At 44.3% G+C, this 17,500-nt stretch overlaps 1 protein-coding gene across 1 annotated transcript in view; it reads right to left on the bottom strand.

Moving 5' to 3' along the window:
* Positions 1 to 17,500, bottom strand: part of LOC143283542 (uncharacterized) — a 396,964-nt gene that overhangs the window by 328,623 nt on the left and 50,841 nt on the right. Inside the window, exon 3 of the mRNA XM_076589787.1 lies at positions 1 to 948. This exon is cut by the window's left edge and continues 1,268 nt beyond it. The gene's annotated coding sequence lies outside the window, so the exon portion shown is untranslated. The remainder of the gene's footprint in view (positions 949 to 17,500) is intronic.

Here is a 17,500-nt window from a genome sequence, read left to right as displayed (position 1 = left end):
TCGAACAAATGCAATCCCGTAACAGTCGTCTGAAATATTTACACGCCGCTCGATTAAAAAAAAAAAAAGGAAAAAAAAAAAAACTCTCCAAAACTGTGCACGTTACACACGTGCAACTTCCTTTCTCTTCCCAAACTTGTCACGGGAAGCCCGGGCCACGGAGAACAAATCGGCCAAACGCCAGCGGACAACACGAAAGCGAAGATCTGTTATGATTAATCGTTATATCCTCACGCCAGAAACACACTCCCGATGACACGCTAATTCCCCCCACGCTGCTGATACGAACTGTCTACAGGAGTGTTGGAGAGCCGTCCGACTCGCGGTGTTGACAGGGGGCGCTGAGAACAGATGTCCAAGAATCAGACCGGAAATCAGAGGGCTGGTGCGAGGTTTGCCAAGTCACGTGTCATGAGGGGCTGCTGGGATCGTTCAATATTGAACAACCTGAGCTGGTCGATGATGCTAGTGCCTGACAACGGCGCTTTTGAACTGCGCTGGCTAAACAAACCTATTGGTTTTACTTCTGAATTGTACTACTTGATGCAAATGTTCGCGAATAAAAAGGTGGGCTTAGTCTATTGTGCTAGTTTATTCAAAGTTCCTAAACAGTCAGTACTGCACAGAAAGCTTCGTTGCAATGGTTCACTTGACAGTGTAGTTTCTAACTCGTTTTGCTTATTATTCACGAAAAAATCCTCTGTAGCTTTTGTTGTTTTGTTATTTCTTTAATTAAAGTTGTTCCTGTAGAACTGTGTTGATCTCTGCACAGTTCCCACCAGTTTTCCTGTACCGTCCTGTCCTACAGTTCCCAGAGAACTGATGTTGACCGCCCGATCCCTCGGTCACACACTGACGTGTTGATCCCAGATGACGTCACTACACAACAGGTGATGTCTGATGACGTCACACCCCGACCAGTCCTGCCGTTGCACCGATGACAGTGACCTGAAAACAGATAATATTCCTTGTTTATCAAACACGGACACATCGTACTGATTGATTGATTTATTGGTATGGATACTTATATAGCGCCTATCCTCGGTCAGAGATCAAGCTCTAAGCGCTTTACATACACGGGGACATTTACACAACAGGCTGCCTGCCTAGGTAGAGCCGACTGGCGGCTGCCATTGGGCGCTCATCATTCGTTTCCTGTGTCATTCAATCAGATTTCAGGCACGCAAACATACACACTCAAACAAACATGTAACAGTTAAAATTTTACGTGTATGACCGTTCTGTTTATTTACCCCGCCATGTAGGCAGCATACTCCGTTTTCAGGGGTGTGCATGCTAGGTTTCCATAACCCACCGAACGCTGACATGGATTACAGGATCTTTAACGTGCGTATCTGATCTTCTGCGTGCGTATACACACGAAGGGGGTTCAGGCACTGGCAGGTCTGCACATATGTCGACCTGGGAGATCGGAAAAATCTCCATCCTTTAGAATATGTCTTTATTACCAAGTGTACCGGGGTCACAAGGCGCCACCGAGATTCGCTCCCAGGATAATAATAATAATAATAATAATAATAATGGATACTTATATAGCACACTATCCAGAAATCTGCTCTAGGTGCTTTACAAAAACGCTTTTGTTAACATAAAACATTATATCTATGTTACATACACACACATAAATGACTACACACACACACACACACACACACACACACACACACACACACACACACACACACACACACACACACACACTGCATACATACATTTTAACATGTGTATCTAACAGCTATCCTAACACATACGCACACATAGGCAGGCACAAACTTACATAAACACACGCACACACAATGCACATTCATATACATGTATGTAGTTATGTACACATACATATGTATACACACATAGGATCCCCAGATTGAAAGTCCAGCGCTTTAACCATTCGGCCAGCTATGTATCATATGTATTGGTAATGAATACGCCACCGTTAAAGCTACTAAAAGATGTGCCACAGTTTCAACATGTAACTGCTGAACAAGAAAACGAAAAAAACAGGGATGACATATGGATGACAGTTCACGATAATGTTGCTTCTTCTCCCATAAACCAGTAACATCTTCTTTTTTTTGCGTGTGGAATTGTTGGTAGCGGAAGATCTGACGACGTTGTTTTAATCTCGTGTCGTATGGGAGCCACAGTTAGCGGTCATGTAGTGTGCAGTGAGTCAACTTCCAATAACCACCACTTTGACCACCATCAGCAACAGCCGCTTGGCATTTATCTAACCGTCTAGCGTTGTACACAATAGATTACAACGAGAAAACACCACCACCACCACCACCAACAACAACAACAACAATAACAATAACACCACCGACTTCTACAACAACAACAACGAAAGAAGGGATTTTTTTTTTAAGTTTGTATTTCTCTTTTCATCACAACAGATTTCTCTGTGTGAAATTCGGACTGCTCTCCCCAGGGAGAGCGCGTCGCTACACTACAGTGCCACCTATTTTTTTGTATTTTTTCCTGCGTGCAGTTTTATTTGTTTTTTCCTATCGAAGTGGATTTTTCTACAGAATTTTGCCAGGAACAACCCTTTTGTTGCCGTGGGTTCTTTTACGTGCGCTAAGTGCATGCTGCACACGGGACCTCGGTTTATCGTCTCATCCAAATGACTAGCGTCCAGACCACCACTCAAGGTCTAGTGGAGGGGGAGAAAATATCGGCGGTTGAGCCGTAATTCGAATCCAGCGCGCTCAGATTCTCTCGCTTCCTTGGCGGACGCGTTACCTCTAGGACATCACTCCACAAAAGGAAAGGACGATCTACTGGGTACGTAAGTACGGGAAATAACACGTGCCAGAAACATAGCAGAGAATTATGAGGACCGCAACACCAGCAGTAAGGCTTCAGGTGTCACCTCTTCCATCCACTTCCCGACCCAGAAAATACACACACACACACTGCACCGTAGTCTTGCCGTGGGCGCCACATCAAGAGGGAAGGGGCATAACACCGACCTTCTTTTTCTTTCATACTGTCTTGTAAGGAAGTTATCGAGAAGAGAATACCACCGCAGAAAAAAAAAAAGAAAGAAAGCGGAAAATATATCTTCCTGTGTTTTCTCTCTCTCTCTCTCTCTCTCTCTCTCTCTCTCTCTCTCTTTTCTTACGCGTACGCTAAGCAGAGTGATGATGGCCTAGAGGTAACGCGTCCGCCTAGGAAGCGAGAGAATCTGAGCGCGCTGGTTCGAAATACAGCTCAGCCGCCGATATTTTCTCCCCCTCCACTAGACCTCGAGTGGTGGTGTGGACGCTAGTCATTCGGATGCGACGATAAACCGAGGTCCCGTGTGCAGCATGCACTTTGCGCACGTAAAAGAACCCACGGCAACAAAAGGGTTGTTCCTGGCAAAATTCTGTTGAAAATCTACTTCGATTGGAAAAACAAATAAAAGTGCACGTAGGAAAAAATACAAAAAAAAGGGTGGCGCTGCAGTGTAGCGACGCGCTCTCCCTGGGGAGAGCAGCCCGAATTTCACACAGAGAAATCTGTTGTGATAAAAAGAAATACAAAATACAAACCCACATCCCCCACACCCCACATTCATACAGACAGTAAGAAGAGACACAGACACAGATAAAGGCACAGAGACAAAATAACGGAGTTACTCAATAACAGGACGTGTTTTTAAACCACGAACAAAAACTGGAAAAAAGTAAAAAAATATATCCATCAGTAAACAGAACGGAAGAATGGATCGAATGGATGGAAGGATGAACGAATAAACACACACACACACACACACACACACACACACACACACACACACACACACACACACAGACAACCGAACACCGGGTTAAAACATAGACTCACTTTGTTTACACAGGTGAGTCAAAAAAAGAAGAAAAAAAAAAAGAGAGAGACAGACTAGAAAAGCAGAAAAAGACACAGAGGACAGCTAAAACCACCACCACAAAAAGCACAACGGGAAATGACATTGTTTACAGAAAACAAGCAATGCCATGCTCTTCCCTCCGTGGACCAAGATGTCTTAAGTGTGAAATTTGACGAGCGTGTGTGTGTGTGTGGGGGGGGGGGGGGGGGGGGGGGGGGGGGGGGGAGTGGGGGGGAGGGGTAGGGGGGCGGGCGAGAGGGCGACAGTGAGAGACTGAAACAAACAAAATAAGAGTGTCAGCGATAGACGAAGACAGAGAAATGAATAAATAAATAAATAGATAAATAAATAGAGAGACAGAGAGAGGGAGTGAAAAAGTAAGATAAGAAATGTAAGCTCTTTTTCTTGTTCTTTTTCCCGGCCAAGCCAGTGACAGCCTGTGCGAGTGACTGTTTTTCGAAGAATTCGCTTTTTCATAAGATAAAAAATAAAGCTTCAAAAAAAGAAATCAATAAAAATGAGAGAGATATATAATTGTTTTCATGTATATGTAGTTATTATGTATATGTATGTATGTGTGGATACAGACAGACACACACACACACACACACACACACACACACAGAGATAATTAGAGGTAGAAACATAGACATGCAAGTGGTCAAGCCACAATATTTTTTTTTATATTTCATGTGACTCGCAGTCGGCTCTTCCCAGGTAGGCAATCTGTTGTGAAAAATGACAATATGATTGTTAAAGAGTTTAGAGCTTGGTCCCTGACCGAGGACAGAAGCTACTTCAGTACCCGTGTCCTCGCCATCCCCTTGGACAACTTGACCTCAAAAGGTGTTAGCCAGTGGGTTGTTGAACTGAAGTCTGCTTCCACATCTACATCGCCCACCCCTTCCAGACAGTAAAGCGTTCTAGCAGCAGGGTGAGAAATTCCAGGAATGCAGGCAGACGCATCACCCTGCTGCACAAAATTAATGGTCACCATGACACGTTACACAAAGGCACGGTGATCTTCATGTTTGGTTTTGTTGTTGTTGTTGTTTTTTTGCGGCACAAAAGGTGAAGATGAAATGGGAACTAAACACAGTCATTCTTGTTCATCGTTTTGTTGTTTCTTTCGGGGAGGGGGGGGGGGACGGGGGAGGGGGCTGGGGGTGGTGTGTGTGTTCTCGTATATTTCTAAACAACAACAACAACAAAAACTTTTTATTTCTTGAGGTTTTATGAAACATACAATGTTGTTGTTGTTGTTTTTGTTGTTGTTTTTTGTTTGTTTGTTTGTTTTTTTACAATTGTTGAACATTTTTCAACATTTTTCTTTTGTTCTGTTTCCCCTTTTTCATTGGCTGTGGGGGAGCGGGCACGTGCTGAAAGTAGGATTTATTGTCCGTCATGCTGTGAACATCACATAATAGAAAAGAGAGAAAGAAGGAAGACAGACAGACAGACTGACTGACTGACTGACTGGATGAATGACTGAATGAATGAATGAATGAATGAATGAATAATAAACGAAAGGATGGAAGAGGATGAAAGGCAAGAAGAGAAAAAAGAATGGAAAGACAGAAAAAAGAAAGAAAGATAAAACAAAGAAAAAAGATTGGCAGACAGCAAACATGAAAGAAAGAAAGACAAAAAAAAAAAAAAAAAAAAAAAAAAAAAAAAAAAAAAAAACGACGAATGAAACACGATTAGAAAATGAAGTAAAACAAAAGAAAGAAAGATAAAGAAAGACGGGAGGACAAGATTACAACAAAAAGAAAAAAAAAGAGTAGACGGAGCTAAAAAAAAAAAAAAAAAAAGAAGAAGAAATTAAGAAGAAAAGAAAGAACAACAGAAAGAAAAAAACAAAACACAAACACTGATAAAATCTTTCATCGGCAAGCAAATTTCCAGCGTGTTAATGGCCAGTCGTGTCCGACAATGACCATCACAACAGCTCTTGTGGCAACATTGGGCAATCCGACTGTCTGGGTCAGAACTGGATTATAGTGAAGAGTGTCTTGCCCCTAGTTACACACATCCTCATTCTCTCGGTGTAACACTGAACGGAACACAGAACAAACACAAACACCCAAGAAACTAGACAGAAAAAAAAAGATCCCTCCTGGCCCCACACACTCACTTTCATTCTCATTCCACACGCAAAGACCAAACAACATGTACACTTTCACATTTCACTTCAGGTCTCTCTCTCTCTCTCTCTCTCCCAAACCCCAACGTGCTCTACAACACCCGAAACACCGAACTGCGCAACACACAGTGAGCCCCATTTCATCATTCATTATGTCCATCGCTCCTGGTGGAGCATAGGCCATCGACGACCCCTCGCCATCGCACTATGTTCTGGGCTGTTCTGGCCATTCCAGTCCAGTTGGTCCCTTGCTGCTTCAGCTCTGCCTCGGTAACTCGCCTTCAGCTGTTGCGAGGCCGGCCTCTCTTCCTCTTTCCCTGCGGGTTCCAGGTCAGGGCTTGGCGTGTGATGCTGGACGCTGGCTTCCTGAGGGTGTGTCCGATGCAGCCCCACTTCCTCCGCAGTATCTGCTTGGCCACTGGTTCCTGTCCCGCTCGCTGGGCCCCACAGAGATATTTACTGTGGCCAGTCCTTGCTCGGACGTCCATCTCTGTGGATCCAACTTCTGGCGATGACTCCGTGACACAGTCTTCTTGTGAGGTGTCACAGTCTATTTCTGCTGTAGTCTGCGCGTCAAAGTCTGTTTCTGCTGTAGTCTGTATGTCACAGTCTGTTTCTGCTGTAGTCTGTATGTCACAGTCTATTTCTGCTGTAGTCTATTTCTTCTGTAGTCTGCACGTCAAAGTCTGTTTCTGCTGTAGTCTGTATGTCACAGTCTGTTTCTGCTGTAGTCTGCGCGTCAAAGTCTGTTTCTGCTGTAGTCTGTATGTCACAGTCTGTTTCTGCTGTAGTCTGCACGTCACAGTCTATTTCTGCTGTAGTCTGTATGTCAAAGTCTGTTTCTGCTGTAGTCTGTATGTCACAATCTATTTCTGCTGTAGTCTGTACGTCAAAGTCTGTTTCTGCTGCAGTCTGCACGTCACAGTCTATTTCTGCTGTAGTCTGCACGTCACAGTCTGTTTCTGCTGTAGTCTGTACGTCACAGTCTATTTCTGCTGTAGTCTGCACGTCACAGTCTATTTCTGCTGTAGTCTGTACGTCACAGTCTGTTTCTGCTGTAGTCTGTACGTCACAGTCTGTTTCTGCTGTAGTCTGCACGTCACAGTCTGTTTCTGCTGTAGTCTGTATGTCACAGTCTGTTTCTGCTGTAGTCTGTACGTCACAGTCTGTTTCTGCTGTAGTCTGTACGTCAAAGACTGTTTCTGCTGTAGTCTGTATGTCACAGTCTATTTCTGCTGTAGTCTGTATGTCACAGTCTATTTCTGCTGTAGTCTGTACGTCACAGTCTATTTCTTCTGTAGTCTGTACATCAAAGTCTTTTTCTGCTGTAGTCTGCACGTCACAGTCTGTTTCTGCTGTAGTCTGCACGTCACAGTCTATTTCTGCTGTAGTCTGTATGTCACAGTCTGTTTCTGCTGTAGTCTGTACGTCAAAGTCTGTTTCTGCTGTAGTCTGTACGTCACAGTCTATTTCTGCTGTAGTCTGTACGTCAAAGTCTGTTTCTACTGTAGTCTGCACGTCACAGTCTATTTCTGCTGCAGTCTCCACACCTACGTTTTCTTCGTCAAGTGTCTTCAGCCCGTCAGTACAGCTGTCCGGCCTTCTGTGTCGCTGGCTTCTTTCGGACTGCCCCCAGCGGTCCATCAAATCTGACCGCCTCGTGGGTGTTGACCAATCACTACACAGCTCACCCCGGTCACATGGCTCACCGAGGAAAACACTACATGCTGACTGACATGGACACAAGCTGAACGGTTACACGTGGCGAAGAGGACGTTCAGGACAGTCGGCGTTGGGTCAACTACCCCCCCCCCCACCTCACCCCACCCCACCCCACCCCCAGGGCTGCAGCACTAAAGAGTCCGTGCTTCCTGTTTTGAAAGTCATAGTTCTTCACAAAAGACAAAGCTGGACATGAACTCTCATTGCAGTGGAGAAACCATTCGTCATACAGCTCTCACGATGCTGCTGGCAAACTGTGTACGTTTAAGTCTTCTTCTTCTTCTTCTGCGTTCACTCGTATGCACACGAGTGGACTTTTACGTGTATGACCGTTTTTACCCCGCCATGTAGGCAGCTATACTCCGTTTTCGGAGGTGTGCATGCTGGGTATGTTCTTGTTTCCATAACCCACCAAACGCTGACATGGATTACAGGATCTTTAACGTGCGTATTTGGTCGTCTGCTTGCATATACACACGAAGGGGGTTCAGGCACTAGCAGGTCTGCACATATGCACCAAGCGCCGTCACCGTGATTCGAACCCAGGACCCTCAGATTGACAGTCCAACGCTTTAACCACTCGGCTATTGCCCCCGTCGTACGTTTAAGTCAATCTCTGGTACCCATATAGGCCTAACACATTAAGCTCGAGCTTAACCACACCATGCTTCTCTCCTCGTCAACAGTTGGCGCTACCTCCTCACTTTGCCATTCAACACAGACAGCACAGGTTTGCCTGCTGTGAAAGAAATGTAGAAGGCGATACCGTTTCCTTATCAGCCAATCAGATCACTCAGAAAGTTGCTTTCCCGTTCCGCGCTATTTCGTGACCCGGGCAACACGCATTCTGAACGTATCCTTTTACCCCATCTGTCAAAGCGCGTCGTGAAGCAAGCCAGAAGGGCAAGTACAGGAAAATGGGGAAAGATGGAAACGACAGGAAATGAACGTCACACGGATAAAAATCAGTGTCAGTCATTTTATTGGATGGACGAAAATACCGTAATCGTTGAGAATAAAGAAGAAGAAAAGGGAGGAGGAAGAGAAGAAGAAGAAGAAGAAGATGAAGAAGAAGAACAACAACAACAAGAAAATAACAAGCAGAAGAAGGTGATATCAAGATAAAACTGCTAGACACCCCCCCTTTGTCCCCTCTCCCATCAACAAGCGACATTCGTAGCCCCCCCCCCTCCCCCCCAACCCCCGCACCTACCACACCCACCCCACACTTTCCCTTTTCCACAGGTTGCAGCTCACACTGCCCCTGGCTCAGCATCCACATCAGACTGCGACGCTGGTGGCTGGTGAAAGGCAGACAGAGGGCGCCACTTTCCTTGTCAACCAATCAGATCAGTCCAGCGTCATGTTGCTGTCCACTGGGTGCCCCTAGCCTAGCTATTTCTGATGGCGGGCACCACGCCATCTGAACGTACCCCGCTCCTTCCTCCCGCCTGTCAACAAGGCCTGTCGTGCACGGGAACGAAAAGAAAGGAACAGAACATCGATAGTGATAGGAAGAAAGGGACGAGGGGGAAAGGGAAAGAAAGAAAGATCAACAAGAAAGAAATACGGAGAGAAAGAATGCATGAATGAAAGAGAGAAATGAAGAAAGAAAGAAAAAGAAAAGAAAACAACATCGATAGTGACAGGAAGAAAGGAATGGGGGGGGGGGGTGCGGGGGGGATGGAAATGGAAAGAAAGAACGAAAGAAAGGAGATCAAAAATAAAGAAACACGGAGAGAAAGAACGCATGAATGAAAGAGAGAAATGAAGAAAGAAAGAAAGAAAAGAAATAAACAAAAGAAAAGAAAAGCAACAACAGCAACAACAATAATAACAACAACAACAGACAAAAAGCAGAGGAAAATTACCTCCCGTAAGACACAAAAGCCTCAAGAAGAAGACCACGCTGACAATGAATAACAACTGGAACAACAGGGGGAAGAAGAAGAAGAAGAAGAAGAAGAAGAAGTAGAAGGAGAGATAAGGAATGAAAGAAGAAGGAGCAGAAATAATTAAAGAAAGAAAGAAACTAAGAAAGAAAGTAAGAAAGAATTCCAATACGAAAGGAGGGCACGATGGGGCACAGTTTTATTCACCAAGGCCACCATGGGTGTTTTGAGAAGACGAGAGTGAGGAAAAAACACAACACGTTGTCATAACAACATCCAGCAAATCAATTACTGTGATAATGCGTTCACAACTGATGGAACAGCAATGCAAAAATCGAATCTAGTGTAAGGATTTTTTTTTTTTAAGGGGAGGGAAGTGTGTATTTATTTTTCCGACAATTCAGACTGTTTATGATCTGGTGCAAATCACATTTATCCAGGACAAAACAAAATAGCCACGAGTGTTTTTTCGTGCAGTTCAGCGAAATTAGTTCTCAAGTGTTACGCTTGATTCAGAAAACATTCTCGAAGGGTTCTACACGGAAATGGTAATTTCTTTCTTTGTTTTGTTTTGTTTTCTTTCAATGACTGTGTGTCTGTCTGTTTTTTGTTGTTGTTGTTGGGGGGGGCGGGGGGGGGGGTTGTTGTTGTTTTTGTTTGTTTGTTTTTGTTTTTTGGTTAGGTTTTTTTTTTAGCTATCCCATCATCTGCACCGGTTCAGTAGCATAACTCCAACGCAGCTCATTTAGATTCCCCCATACACGGCCACACCCGGGTTCGTCCGTCAGAGTTCCAGCGTCGGCAGTCCGCAGGGAACCATCGTTGTTAGGTCGCCAGGAGGCCACACACCAGAGGAGATCCTGCACTGCTGCTGAGTCACTTTGGTGGTGTTCAGTGGTGCCTGTTCTGATTCAACGTACTTAGGACACCACCTACTAAGCCCCCTACTGATGACAATAATGGCTTAGTCGCAGACCCAGACTGAGTGAGCGTCCCTCCCAGAGTGGAGACCGCCACCATGTCCCTCAAACAACGACCCCCCGAGAATCTGCCGACACTACAGACATTGACAGGATTCACCCCAGGCACAGAAGTGGAGGGGTCTCGAAACTGAGGTCACCATGAGAGCAGGGCATGAAAGGCCACAGACTTTGATACTGTTTTGTTTATATTGATGATGATGAAGAAGGAGGAGGATGACGATGACGATGATGTTGCTATGGAGGTCCATTTTGGTTTGGGACTGCATGACAAGGCTGTACTCTACGCTTCCTGTCATAATGATATCCCGGCGTTAACCAGGTCTGAGAGACACATACACTTGCAGTGTTGGTCAGGTAATAAGAGCAACACACCCAAAGACGCATCCTTGAAGTGGATGACACTCGACTGTGTGGTCCCAGTATCCCCATTTAAGCCCACAGCACACTCAACTCTGGGTAGGAGCCGGCCATGGGCCGAAAAACCCACTGGTTTGTTTCTTTGTGGTTTTTTTTGTTTGTTCGTTTGTTTTGTTTTGTTTTGTTTTTGTTTTTGTTTTTTGGGTTTTGTTTTGTTTTGTTTTTTGTTTTGGGGGGATTTTTTTCCTTGTCTGTTGTTTTGCTTGGCTGTTTGGTTTCTTTGTCTCCTTTGCCTCCTATAACTGTCTGTTTGTTTCATTTTTTTCACAGCGAAATTACTAAGATTTGATCCTTTGAAAACTCGGGTGATTTGATTGGTTGGCTGTATGAAAACTCGGGTGATTTGATTGGTTGGCTGTATGCTTGGCTGTTGAGCGGATAGACAGAGAGTAGAAAGGACAGACTGAAAACAGGTGAAAAGGGATGCCCCTTCCCCATTCTCTTCACACATACACACCCCCCACCCCCCGCCCCCCACCCACCCACCCCCCACCCCCCACCCCGCCCCCCTCCACACACACATACTTTTTTTTCTATTTTAAAAAAATCCTTTCTTGTGTCGGGGACGGTTTCTTTCTTCCCATACGACAAATCCTAGAGAGAGGGAGAAAAAAAAGAGAAAAAAAAAATGAATGGGAGAAAAAGAAGAGAGAAAGAGGGAGATGACGATAACGACGATCGTGACATTGATGATAGTGCTAGCGAAGACGAGGACGGTGATGATACTGACACCTGTCCGTTATATTAAACACGATTTCTCCAGTCAATGGGAAACCATTTACAGCTTAGTCTTTTGTGAAGGACTATGATTCTCAAACTAGGAGGCAAAATTGCACTGGCTCTTAGTGCTGCAGCCTTGTGGGCTAGTTGGCCTTTGGGAACCATCCCAACGCCGACTGTCCTAAAACCCTCTTGGCCGAGAGAGTGGGGATGTACTTGGGCAAGACACTCTCCACTATAATCAAATTCTAGCCCAAATAGTCGGAACAGTAGTTGCCTCCTCTGCTGTTCTGATGGTCATAGTCGGATACGACTGACTATCATAAAATAATATTAAACACCAGATGGATGACTGCAATGAATCGACTTCACATTGATCGCGGGAATTACAGCAAAGAATATTAATGAAAAAAACCCACCAAAGTAAGGGCAATGTGTATAACTCAAACATAATAATTAATTATAAACCAAGTCTTGCGATTGGAATGAACTTCCTTTTTCGCTTCGTCAAGTCTCCACACTCAGCTCTTTCAAGTCTGGCCTTAAAACCCACCTCTTCCCAAAATAGCTTCCCTTGCCTGCCCTTCCTTGTCTTTAGTTTCTACAGTATTAGAGTTATGCATGCGTGTGAATGACTGGTGCGAAAGCGCTTTGATTTGTCTCTGCACAAGATCCAGCGCTATATAAATACCATTATTATTATTATTATTATTAAGTCTAGACCCTTGAACTTTCCCGACGAAAACATAATTATTGAAGCAAACGTTCTCCATAAGTGGGACAGAACATGGTGTTTCACAGTAATATACCATCGCGAAGGGAACGTGAAAACGGTACCAAATTAAATTCTGTTTGTTGTGATGCAATCCTTTCTGTCACACTTACTTAGAACATTCCTCCATTTCATGCCCGTCTGTTTGTGTCAGCATCGATTCACATGCAACGTTTCGTTTCATCGATTTCAGAGAAAACAATTAAGAACGTGATTTTTTTTTAAACTCTCTCCATACGAACGGCGAAAGAGACGACGTTAACAGCGTTTCACCCCAGTTACCATCATCAAAATATTGCAAGCGGAAGGCTCTTATACTGAAGAGGTGAATCTTGACAAATAATACCACAATTCTGACGACGGAAGCTAAAGGTTGGGTCATTCAGACACCCACTGGACATCCGAGGGGTCTGTGTAGAGGAGAAGAGAGGACTGGCCGTACTGAGTGAGTTAAAAGGAGTGTCAAAGAAGGAAAACAAACAATCATACTAACACACACACACACACACACACACACACACACACACACACACACACACACACACTACCATACAAACTCATTCCGATATAACTGCACCCGAATAACGAAAAATATGCAGATACTGTTTAAGAGCGGAGTCTGTTACACAAAGCAAAATGAATAAACAATATCAGCATTAACATGCCAGTCCATGCCCATATGCTCAATATTTCAAAGGCGTTTCAGTGATCAACAGAAACACAAAACCAGGCTACAAACATCACTCTTGGTTAACTCGCATTGGGACACACCTCAAAGTCTTAGATCCTTGCTCAAAATTCGCTTGCATACTTTGTACCCAACGATACTGTTTATGTTTGATTCCATTGTATTAGACCACACATTTATAACTCCAGTGAAATTGGAAACTGAATAGATAACATCTTCAAAAGCAGCACAGCACGTATTCTTTGCGGACTGTTTTTGAACAGCAGCTAGAAGAACAAATAACATTATTTGCAATAACCCTCCCTGATCTTGCTTGATGATTTCAAGATTAGTCATTCTGACTTCTGACGTATCCTGCACTTTGATGTTGATGACAAAACTAAAGGGGAGGAGGGGTTGTGGAGGGACAGGGAGAGAGACATTGACAGACAGACAGACAGACAGGCAGGCAGCTACACAGACACACACAGAGAACAGCCCGCCAACCACTCCAAAGAAGCAGAGATTTATTCCAAATTGCCATGATGCTTTGTGTGTTTCTTCCAAACCAATTTTTTTCCGCGGTTGATCAAACATGCGTGGGAGATAATTCAATCAATTAGGGCGAATTGTTCCCCTTGTCTGCTGATCACTCAAGCGACGACTCAACCCGATAATTTGGGTGCACGATGAATTAGATTTTCTCTCTATCAGTCATTATTTCCGGCTTTTTCTTTCGTTCTTTCTTTCGTTTATTTTATTATATCCTTTAAGTCCTAGGAGCGTTTTTTTTTTCCAGGAGGGGAAGGAATAAAAAGCGGTGGTCCATGTTAAAATTTGGCCTGACTAAACGTCTCCGACCTCCGTTGTGCAATGCTTCAAATCAGGCCCATGCTTGAAAGCAAAGCTCTCCTCTAGCTATCTCCTCTCTAAGCAGGATACAACTGTGTGCAGAGCCTGTGGGGGCAGAAATCTTCGTCCCACGTTCAGATTTCTTTCAGTGCACATTTTCTTCATGTATAAAATCAGATCAATTATTCCTCATCCAAGTCGCCATGTCGGTTCTGAATTCGAAGCGATCTGTTTTAATTGTGAACAAAGACCTGTCCTTCGTCTTTCTACAAGCATGGTTATTTATTTTTTCTCTTCTTTGCCACCCCTAGGGTCGCTGTTGTGGCGTGTAACTGCTGGTGTTTGCGAAGAACTGGAGTTTGAATTCGTGTGCTTGTGTGAGTGCGTTCACTTCTTGGAAAGTCAATCTTCACAACAAATTTCTATCTCCCGTTCATCCTTTGAAACATCAATTTCAAAACCACACTACTCTGTCTCCAATTAAAGCTGTCGATTCAGCGGGGGGGGGAAAAGTAATTAAGAAAACTGATCGTAATTATAACGCCAATGCTAAAACAGGAATCATTATTTCTTCAAAACAGCGTTTTTAAAATGTTATGACAAATCTGGAAAAAGTACACATACCAATTAAAATGGCCGCGTTCGACAGGGTCTGGGCAATTCTCTGGAGAACATTCGCCAAAGCGGATGACCAGAATTGAGAGTTGTTTCCCTTTTCTACAGGAAAATACTGCACAGAGAAGTGCGTGCACATCAATAGGAACGAAAGAAATGATTGCGAGACTTGGAAATTCCCCTTCGTTCACTCGCTTGTCATCAATAGTAGACGTCCGCCTGTTTTCCCGGCCTTCGATGTAGGCGATGTTTTATTCTGTCAATAGAGAATGAATGACAGAATGTCTGTTTACAGGACCTCAGGCAAATCCCCCTTTTCATCAGACTGGCTGATCGATAATAGTAGCTTGCTATTCTCTGTCCCTCTCTGCCTGTCTGTCTGTGTGTCTGTCTGTCTGTCTCTCTCGTTTTTTCGTTCATGCTTAAGGCCCGAGTGAAACAAAAGCATCTGGGTTGCACATCAAGTTACGAAAGTTAAATACATGTTCCTATCGTTTCGTCTTATCTCTCTCTGTGTCTGTCTGTCTGTCTCTGTGTGTGTGTGTGTGTGTGTGTGTGTGTGTGTGTGTGTGTGTGTGTGTGTGTGTGTCGTTTTGTCTCTCTAAATCCCTATCCCCCTCCCTCTCTCTCAATTCCTCCCTCCCTTTTCACGGTATCTTCTCTCTGTCTCTGTCTCTCTTTCTCTTTCTGTTTCTCTGTTTTCCATGTCCTTTCCCTCCCCCAGGGAAACCAGTTCACATCAAAACAATGTCTTTAGTTGCTGGGATGGTAGTAAAACCAGTTCACATCAATACAATGTCTTTAGTTGCTGGGATGGCAGTAAAACCAGTTCACATCAATACAATGTCTTTAGTTGCTGGGATGGTAGTAAAACCAGTTCACATCAAAACAATGTCTTTAGTTGCTGGGATGGTAGTAAAACCAGTTCACATCAAAACAATGTCTTTAGTTGCTGGGATGGCAGTAAAACCAGTTCACATCAAAACAATGTCTTTAGTTGCTGGGATGGTAGTAAAACCGGTTCACATCAAAACAATGTCTTTAGTTGCTGGGATGGTAGTAAAACCGGTTCACATCAATACAATGTCTTTAGTTGCTGGGATGGCAGTAAAACCAGTTCACATCAATACAATGTCTTTAGTTGCTGGGATGGCAGTAAAACCAGTTCACATCAATACAATGTCTTTAGTTGCTGGGATGGTTGTAAAACCAGTTCACATCAATACAATGTCTTCAGTTGCTGGGATGGCAGGAAAAGGAACGGGCAAGATGTTTCTGGTGGTCGCCCTTGGTTCACCTCCTTCCGGCCTTTCCCTCCGATATGGGTCAGGGCGGTCACTGCCTGACTGCCCGCTTACCTCCCTTTACGCAGCCACCTGCACCGCTATTTTATTCTCGTTTTCTTTCCAATCTGGGGGTACTAATTCATGTGGGAAGTTCGAGCAGAAGGATAAATTTGGCTATATTCATTACGTCCTGTCCGTTGAAGGAAATTATTTGAAGTTTGAACAAATTCCTGCCAGGAGGTAACTCTATGCTTTCACGGCCTTTTTCCTTTGCAGCATTATTTTCATTATCTATATTTTTATTTTTCTTCTAGTGTTCTTTCTCTGTGTGTCTCCTTTTCCATGTCCTTTCTTTCTTTCTTTCTTTCTCAACGCATGTTCGTATGCATGAGTATGCATGTGTGTATATGTTTGTATCTGTCCATCTGTCCGTCTTTCTCTCTGTCCATAAACTACCCATACAATTCTCTATCTATGTCTATCAGTATCTACTTACCTATCTGACTGTCTATTTCTGCTTCTCTCTCAGGGGATCTATTCATCAAACATATAACAAAATACATTGTGACGTTTAATTGTTCTGTTGTTGTTTTATTTGTTGTTTTTTATCATTGCAGCTGGAGCGCCTTAACATAACATGTCCTCCACCCCATTTTCTTTATTGGGACGTGACCCAGGATAAGTGGGACACGGAATGCTTTACCGTTCCAGTTGTTAACAGCTCAGACAGACAGCACAAGCCATACAGAACTTGCCAGCATTTCTGCCCCACCACACCACAACCTTCCCCGCTGTCACAGACCACTGAAGACACGGGTGCTGACCACTGCCAGGGGAGAGAAGCCAGGACAGCCCACAGGACACGTCACCACGAATGACGTCAGCGCTTCAGTCAGCTTCACACGTCACGGGCCTTCAGGGAGACAGGACAGGGGGTGGGGGTTTAGGATGAGGTGGGGGAGAGGGGAGGGGGAGGATAAGAGGGGATCCTTTAACGAAGCAGAGTGTTTCTCTAACGAAGCACGTCCACCTGGATTACTGAATCAATAGTTGATAAGGGAAAAATGGAGGGACAGAGAGAGAGAGGCAGGGGAAGGGTAGATGAGAGAGAGAATGTGGTCAGGGGAGTGGGGAGGGAGACAGAGAGAGAAGGAGAGGAGAGACTAACAGACGGACAGAGAGAGAGACACGGGAAACGCTTCTATATCGATTCGCATTGTTAGCGAGAGGCTTCAAAGCACCAGAAGCTGAGATGGAAAATTTCTGTGTGGCCCAAAAGGATTCCATCCCTGCTTTGTTGGCCTGGGGATGGCTGGACCGCCACCAACACGGCTTGATTCGCTGACAAAGAAAGTGAAAAAATAAAACTGTTTGACATGAAGGATTTTGTCCGCTGTGATAATTAAGTTGGAACTGTAAGTATTATACCGTTGGTTGGTTGGTGGGTGGGTAGGTGGGTTGGTTGGCTGGTTGCAACTGAAAGAGAAAGAAAGAAAAGATTAATAAAAATCACCCCCACTAGCTTATTTACGCGCATGTGTTTTTGTGTGACAT

This window comes from Babylonia areolata, chromosome 6, assembly GCF_041734735.1.
Source record: "Babylonia areolata isolate BAREFJ2019XMU chromosome 6, ASM4173473v1, whole genome shotgun sequence".
Lineage (NCBI taxonomy): Eukaryota > Metazoa > Mollusca > Gastropoda > Neogastropoda > Buccinidae > Babylonia > Babylonia areolata.
This window is presented reverse-complemented; position numbering and strand designations above follow the sequence as displayed.